Genomic DNA, 9,115 nt, shown 5'->3' on the forward strand with positions numbered 1-9,115 from the left:
AGTCATGAAGAATTGGATAGAACTACATTACTGACCAACAATTTAACATGGAATATGATGCTGCTGGTAATCTCTACTTAAACTGTTACACATAAGGAATTTGTAAATTATTGATATTTGAGAAACAATTTTTCCTAAAATTAGCAAGCAATGTACAACTAATGGCAGATAATTCTACATACTATGAAGAGGTACAAAGAAGTCAATCATAGTGCTGTAGAAATTGTTGAGTGAATTTTCTTGTTAATTCAATTCTGAATTAAAAATAAAGATGAAATAGAGGCAAGCCATAATTACCCGCTCTGAACAGATATTTATAGAATATTTATATTTTATACTATTTATGGAACAGATATTTATAGAATCCACATACAATGTACTTAAGTTATGTTCATATGTTTGTATACAAAGCAAGCAATATCTTTATTTATACAAGCACAAATATATGGGCTACTGTAAAAGTCTTTCTATACCAAACTCTAGCATCAGGGTTGAACATCTCACAATGTTGTTAATATGTACATTGTTTTCTTGGTTCTACTCCCCTTGCTCAGCATCAGATCCTATAATTCATTCTAAAATTCTCTAGATTGATTTCTTATAGAAAATAATATTTCATACTTTTCATGTATCATAAGTTGTTTACCCATTCCCCAATTTATTGTCATCCTCTCAATTTTCAATTCTTTGTCTCAACAACAAAAATAATGCCATGAATATTTTTTTTTGGAGCATGTGGGACTTTTCATATTATTTATGATTTTTTCTGTAAATAGGCCTAGAATTGGAACTATTCAGTCAAAGGGTATGAATAATTTTATTACTCTTTGGGTAAAGTTCCATATTTCTCTCCAGAAGGGTTGTATCAGTTCATAACTCCACCAGCAATGCATTAATGTTGCAGCTTGCTTCACCTTGGGGGTTGGCTGGGTGGCAGACAGAGCATTGGCCCTTGAGCCAGAAGCACCTGGGTCTAAATCCGGCCTCAGACACCCAAAGATCACCCTGCTATGTGGTCCCAGGCAGGCCACCCAACCCCATTTGCCCTGCACCCTCCCCCAAATAATAATAATAAAAAATGTGCTTCAGTCTTTTTTCCGAAACCGACAACTCTGTCATTTCCAATGTTGCCATTGCTGATCACAATTCCCTCCTTTTGTATTTCTCCACTACCATGTACTATATTTTCTCTCTCCTTTCACTCTGACTCCGCTGTAGGGTCGCTGAGTAGCGCAGCAGACAGATCCCTTGTCCTGGGGCCAAGAAGCCCTGAGCCCCCATACCACCCCTTAAGCCCATAATCCACCTGGCCCTATGGTCCTGGACAGGCCCTCCAATCCCAGCCTCTTGCAAGAAGTAAAAAAGAAAATGTGTTATATCTGACCACTCTTCCCCCATGGTCCATCCTCTCCTCCTTTATTCACATCCCCAACCCTTCCCCCTGCTCCCCCCTGCTTCTTATTCCAGATGCCATGGGGCTGAGGTGGGGGGGGGGCGCCTGCTGTTCTATGGGGGGGCGCCTGCTGTTCTATGGGGGGGCCTAGACTGCTATGAGGATCTGAATGTGGTCAGAGCACCAGAATCCTGTTCCAGAGGCAGAGGACAGAACTCGCAGCCTCTCTTCACTCCCTGCCCTCAGCTCAATGGGCTCATGCCCTGGGGCCTCCTGCTTACAGGCTCTGCCTGCTTCTTTTTCCAGGTCTGGGCTGTAGAAAGACCAAGTTGCTGGCTGTGTGCCCTGAGGGCTGGGCTCCATGTGCTCCCTCTGGCAGAGGTCCCCTGCTGTTCCCCTACTTTGTGCCCAGTGCTCCCTGGTGTGTAGCTCAGGAGACTCCCCCGCTGCTATGAGCCATGGCTCCCAGTGACCTGGGGCTGTCTCCAGGAGGCTGAAGTTCTTTTGTTCTGGTGGGCCACCCCTCTGGCAGGCCACCACTCCATCCCTGGGTAGCAGAGCCTTTCTGCTCTTTTCCAGGTTACCTTGAGTAAGAGAACTGCCTCACTGGCTCCCTTTATGGGTTCTGTCTCTCTAAAGTTTAGCTAGAGTCCTTAGTTTCAAGTTTTAACAGAGAGCGCCTAAGACTCAATCCCTTTTTGTCACCATCTTGGCTCCGCTTCCCCAAAATAGCTTTTAAAAGAATACATACGACCCCTCATGACAGGGATTCCAAAATGAAAACACCAAGGAATATTGAATTCCAGATCAGATAAAAGAGAAAATCCTGCAAGCAGCCAGAAAGAAACAATTTAGATATCAAAAAGCCACAGTAAGGATTGCACAGGATCTGGCTGCATCAACAGTAAGGAGTCAAAGGGTATGGAATATGATATTCCAAAGTGCAAGAGAGCTGAGAATGCAGCCAAGAATCCACTATCTGACAAAACTGAAACTTCACCTGCAGGGGAATAGATGGAAATTTAATGAAAGAGGAGACTTCCAATTTTTCCAGATGAAAAGACCAGAGCTAAATAGAAAATATTGACTTTTTACATGATACTCAAGAGATACATGAAAATATAAAAAGGGGGAAAAATAGAATGGATATCCAATAAACTGGCTATATCCCCATCTAAGAGAAAGATTCTCATAAATCTTGAGAATTGTAACTCTATTAGAGAGAATATACATAGCCAGTTGTAATGGAAAGTCATGATTTAAAAAACAATTATGGCTAGGTGGCACAGTGGATAGAGCAACAGCCCTGGAGTCAGGAGAACCTGAGTACAAATTTGGCTTCAGACACTTAATAATTGCCAAGTTGTATGACCTTGGGCAAGTCAGTTAACCCCACTGCCTTGCAACCTCCCCCCCCAAAAAAAAACAGAGGAATGAAAAATTACATTACGTGAAGAGGTACAAAGGACCTATTACAATAGTGAGGAAGAAGAGAGGAGGTGAGAACTGCCTGAATCTTACTTTCCTAGGGTTTGGCTTAGAGACAATTTAAATGCATAAACACTCAGTTAAGTTAAGAAATTTACCTTTCTTTTCAAATATTAGGGGGGATAAAGGGGGAGGGAGGAAGAAAAGAGGAACTGAAAGAAGTAAGGGAAGCAAGAAGGGGCAAAAAGAAAGGGAAAAGAAAGGGGAGGAGAGGCCAAACACTGAAGAAGTAAAGTAAAGAAAGTAAAATACTGAGAAATATGGACAAAGTGAAAGGAGCAAAATATAAACAGATGGAAGATAGCATTGAAGTCAAGAAACAGTTACTAATTCTACATTTGAATGTGAATGGTATGAACTCTCCCTTAAACATAAGAGAATAGCAGAGTGGATTAAATATAAGAAAACTATAGTATGCTGTTTACAAGAAACACATTTGAAGCAAAGAGATTCGTATAGAGTAAAGGGTATAAGGACCAAGGTATCAAACAATTAAGGAACAATTGGTTCTAATCTATATAAACTTTGGAAATTTAGGTAAACAGGTAACTTTGCCTAACTCCTTCTATGACACTAATATGGTACTGATACCTAAACCAAGAAGAGTCAAAAAGAGAAAGTATATATTATGCTTCAGTGGAAATGAAAATAGCAGGGGTGGTAAACATTATCTCAGACAATGCAAGTGCAAAAATCAATCTCATTGAAAGAGATAAAAAGAGCAGCTAGGATGGTGCAGTGGATAGCACACTGGCCCTGGAATCAGGGGGACCTGAGTTCAAATCCAGCCTCATACACTTCATAATTAATGTGACCTTGGGCAAGGCACTTAATCCTATTGCTTGGAAACCCCACCCCCAAAAAAAGATAAGGAAAGTATTTACACCTAAAAGGTACCAACACAGTGAAGCAATTTAAACACTAAAGATTTATTCACCAAGTGGTACATCATCCAGATTCTTAGAGGCAAACCTGAATGAATTAAAAGAAGACATAGATAGTAAAACTCTACTGGTGGGAGTTCTCAACCTCCCTCTCTCAGAATTAGATAAATATAACTATAAAATAAACAAGAAGGAAGTTATGGAGGTAAATAGAATGTTAGAAAACCCAGACATGATAGACCTTTGGAGAAAATTGAATGGGTTTCAGAAAGGAATATCCTTTTTTATCTGAAGCATCTGTACAAAAACTGACCATAGGGCATAAAAATCTCATAATCAAATGTCGAAAGGCAGAAAGATTGAATACCAACTTCTCAAACCAAAATGTGATAAAATTCAGGTACAATAACAGGCCATGGAGAGAATGACCTAAAACTACTTGGAAACTGAAAATCTCTTTTTAAAAGAATGAGTGCATCAAACAACAAATCATAGCATTAATGATTACATCCTAGACAGTTCTAGTAACAAGACAATATACTAAAACAAATCAGATACAGCCAAGGCTGTTATTAGAGGATATAATATATCTTTAAATGCTTACATGAATAAAATTGAGAAAGAGGGGGCAGCTAGGTGGTATAATGAATAGAGCACTTGCTCTGGTGTCAGGAGGACCTGAGTTCAAATGTGACCTCAGTAACTTAATAATTAACAAGCTGTATGATCTTGTGTGAGTCAGTTAAACCCATTGCTTTGTAAATAAAAAAGAGGAACTCAATGAACTAAGACAATCAAAAAAATTTAGTGAAAGAACAAATTAAAAACCCTCAATTAAAAATCAAGTACGAAACTATAAAAATTAAAGGAGAAATTAATAAAATTAAAAAGAATAAAACTATTCAACTAATAAATAAAAGCAGGAATTGGTTTTATGAATAAACCAATAAAATATATGTCTTTCATTAATTTGATTTAAAAAAGAAAGAATAAAACAAAATTACTAGCATCATAAATGAAAAAGGCAATCTCACCCCCACCGAGGAGGAAATTAATATTTCAGAACTATTTTGCCCAACTGTATGCCAACAAATTTGATAATCTAAATGAAATGGATGAATATTTACAAAATTATAAATTTTCCAGGTAAAATTAAGAAAATTAAATACCTGAATAAGCCTATATATCAGAAAAAAAGAAATTCAACAAGCCATCAATGAACTCCCTAAGAAAAAAATCTCCAGGAAAAGATGGATTCACAAATGAATTCTATCAAACGACAAAGGAACCACTGGTTCTAATTATATAAAAATCTGAAAAAATAGGTGAAAATGGAACTTTGCCTAACTCCTTCTATGACACTAATACAGTACTGATACCTAAACCAGGAAGAGTCAAAGCATAGAAAGAATATTATAAAACAATTTCCCTAATGAATATAGAAGTAAATCTAAATAAAATTGTAGCAAAGCTATTACAGCAAGATATCACTAGGATTATGCACCATGACCAAGCAGGATTTATCCAATGATTGTAGTGTGGGCTCAATATTAGGAAGAAATAACTGTTTAATTGACTATATCAGTAAGAAAACCCAAAAGAAATTATATGATTATCTCCAAAGATGTGGGAAAAGCCTATGAAAAATACAGCACCTATTGCTAATAAAAGCAATAAACAGTGAAGGAATAAATTGTTACTGAGAATGATAAGCAATATCTGTCTGAAACTATCAACAAGTTTTATATTGGAGTTAAACTGGAGGCATTCCCAATAAAATCAGTGTTGAAATAAAGATGCCCATTATCACCATTACTATTCAATATTGTATTAGAGATGATAGCTTCAGCAATAAGAAGAGAAAAAGAAACTGAAGGAATTAGAATTGGGAAGGAAAAACAAAAATCTTACTTTTTGAAGATGACATGATGGTACACCTAGAGAATCCTAAAAAATCATCTAAAAATGACTAGAAACATTCAGCAACATTAGAAAAGGTACAGATTATAAATTAAATCCTCAGCACTTCTTGATTTTTGGAAACATTTTATTTATTTTGTGTTTTAAAATTTTCTCCACTAATCTTGCTTCCCTTCCCCCACTCCCCACAGAAGTCAGTCTCTTAGTCTTTACATTGTTTCCATGATATACATTTATCTAAGTTTACTGTGATGAGAGAGAAATCATATCCTTAAGGAAGAAGAATAAAGTATATGAGATAGCAAAATTACAAAAGATAACAATTTCTTTTTTCTAAATTGAAGGTAATAGTCTTCAGTATTTATTTAAACTGCACAAATAATTCTCTGGATCCAGATGGCGATCTCAATCACAGATAAGCCCCAAATTGTCCTTGATTGTTGCACTGATGGAATGAGCAACTCCATCAAGGTAGATAATCATCCCCATGTCTTTGTTAGGGTATACAATGTTTTTTCTGGTTCTGCTCATCTCATTCAGCATCAATTCATCCAAATCTTTCCAGGTTTCCCTGAAGGCCCATCCCTCCTGGTTTCCAATAGAACAATAATGTTTCAGGACAAACATATAACACAGTTTACTAAACCATTCCCCAATTGAAGGACATTCACTTAATTTCCAATTCTTTGCCACCATGAAGAGGGCTGCCATGAATATTCTTGTACAAGTGATGTTTTTATCCTTTTTTGTAATGTCTTCAGGGTATACACCCAGTCATGTTATTACTAGAAGAAAGCGCATGCACATTTTTGTTGCCCTTTGGGCTCAATTCCAAAATGCTCTCCTGAAAGATTGGATGAATTTACATCTCCACCAACAATGTATTAGTGTCCCAGATTTCCCATATCCCTTCCAACATTGATCAGTTTCTTTCTGGTCATATTGGCCAGTCTGAGATATGAGAGGTGGTACTTCAGAGATGCTTTAATTTGCACTTCTCTAATGAGTAGTGATTTAGAGCAATTTTTTATGTGACTGTAGATCCCCTTGATTTCCTTATTTGTAAATTGCCTTTGCACATTCTTTGATGATTTGTCAATTGGGGAATGGTTTTGTTTTTTTGAAAATTTGACTCCACTCTCTATTTATTTTACAAATGAGTCCTTTGTCAGAAATACTAGTTGTAAAAATGGTTTCCCAATTTACTCCATTTCTTTTGATCTTAATTACAGTGGTTTTGTCTGTGCAAAGGTTTTTTTAATTTAATGTAAGCAAAATTATCCAGTTTATTTTTAATGATGTTCTCCATGTTTTCCTTGGTCATAAAATGCTTCCCTTTCCATTGATCTGACAAGTAAACTACTCCTTGACCTTCTTGTTTGCTTAAAATATTGTTTTTTATGTCTAAATCCTGTATCCATCTTGAACTTATCTTGGTATAGAGTGAGAGGTCTTGCTCTAATCTAATTGTCTTCCATACTAACTTACAACTTTCCTATCAGTTTTTATCAGAGATTTTTTTATCCCTATAGCTGGACTCTTTGGATTTATCAAATAGCAGATTACTATAATCATTTCCTGCTGGTGCACCTAGTCTATTCCATTGTTCCACCACTCTATTTCTTGGCCAATACCAGATAATTGTGAAGACTGATGCTGTATAATACAATTTTAGATCTAGTAAGTCTTAGCCACCCTCTTTTGCATTTTTTTCACTGAATCCCTCGATGTTCTTGACTTTTAATTTCTCTATATGAATTTAATTAAAACTATTTCTAACTCATTGAAGAAATCTTTTGGAATTTTGATTGGGAGGGCACTAAACAAGTAATTTTGTTTTGGTGGAATTGTAATTTTTATTATATTAATTTGACCTAACCATGAGCAGGTGATGTTTGCCCAGTTATTTAAATCTGGTTTTATTTGTTTGTGAAGTGTTTTGTAATTATTTTAATAAATTTTTTAGTTTCACTTGGCAGATAGACTCCCAAGTAATTTATTTTGTCTGTGGTTACTTTGAATGGAATTTCTCTTTCTAGCTCTTTCTGCTCTAGGTTACTAGACATGTATACGAAATGTTGAGGATTTATGAGGGCTCATTTTATATCCTATGACTTAAGTTGCTAATTATTTCTAGTAATATTTTAGGTGATTTTTTGGATTCTCTAGGCATACCATCATGTTGTCTGCACAGTGTGAAAGTTTTATCTCTTCCTTCCCAATTCTATTTCCTTCTATTTCTTTTTCTTCTCTTATTCTTGAAGGTAACATATCTAATACAATATTGAATAGCAGTGGCGATAATGTCCATCCTTGTTTCATGCCTCATCTTATTTGGGAATGCCTCTAGCCTATCCCTATTACATATACTGCTTGTTGATGTTTTCAGATAGATACTCCTTATTCTTCTAAGGAATAATCCATTTATTCCTACACTCTCTAGTGTTTTTGGTAGAAATGGGTGCTGTATGTTGTCAAAAGCATTTTCTGAATTTATTGATAAAATCATATGATTTCTGATATTTCTTTTATTACTTCCAAGATTCAGCAACAAGAGCTATAAAGAGAAATCTCATTTAAATTGCCTTCAGAGAATATAAAATATTTGGGATTCTTGCTGACAAAATAGACTCAGAAATTGTGAAAACAACTATGAAACACTGTTCATAAAATAAAATCAGATTTAAATAACTGGGAAAATATCAACAACTCATGGATAGACCAAGTAAATATAATAAAAATGATAATTCTACCTAAATTAAACTACTTATTTAGTGCCTTACCAATGAAACTTCCAAAAAGTTACATTAATGAGCTAGAAAATTATTGTCACTAAATTCATTTGGATAAAAAAAAGGTCACAAATATTAGGATTTTTGTTTTTGATTTTTGCAATGCAAACGGGGTTAAGTGACTTGCCCAAGGCCACACAGCTAGGTAATTATTAAGTGTCTGAGACCACATTCGAACCCAAGTACTCCTGACTCCAGGGCTGGTGCTTTATCCACTACACCACCTAGCTGCCCCACATCAGGGGTTTTAATGAAAAAAAAGTGCAAATGCAGGTGACTTGGTCTTACCAGATCTAAAATTATATTATAAAACATCAGTCATCAGAACTGTCTGGTACTGGCTAAGAAATAGAGTGGTGGATCAGTGGAACAAACTAAGCGCAAAAGAGAGAACAGGAAATGATTATAATATCTTGCTGTTTGCTAAAGCCAAAGAGTTCAACTTCTGGGATAAGAACTTTCTTTTTTATAAAAACTGTTGAGAAAATTGGAAGTTAGTATGGAAGAAACTTGGATTAGACCAACATCTCACACAGTATAGCAAGATAAGATCAGAAAAGGTACTTGATTTAGACATAAAAAATATTATAGTAAACCAACTCCAAGAACAAGGAATAGTTTACCTGGTAGATGTTTGG

This window comes from Macrotis lagotis, chromosome 1, assembly GCF_037893015.1.
Source record: "Macrotis lagotis isolate mMagLag1 chromosome 1, bilby.v1.9.chrom.fasta, whole genome shotgun sequence".
In the NCBI taxonomy this organism is placed as follows: domain Eukaryota; kingdom Metazoa; phylum Chordata; class Mammalia; order Peramelemorphia; family Peramelidae; genus Macrotis; species Macrotis lagotis.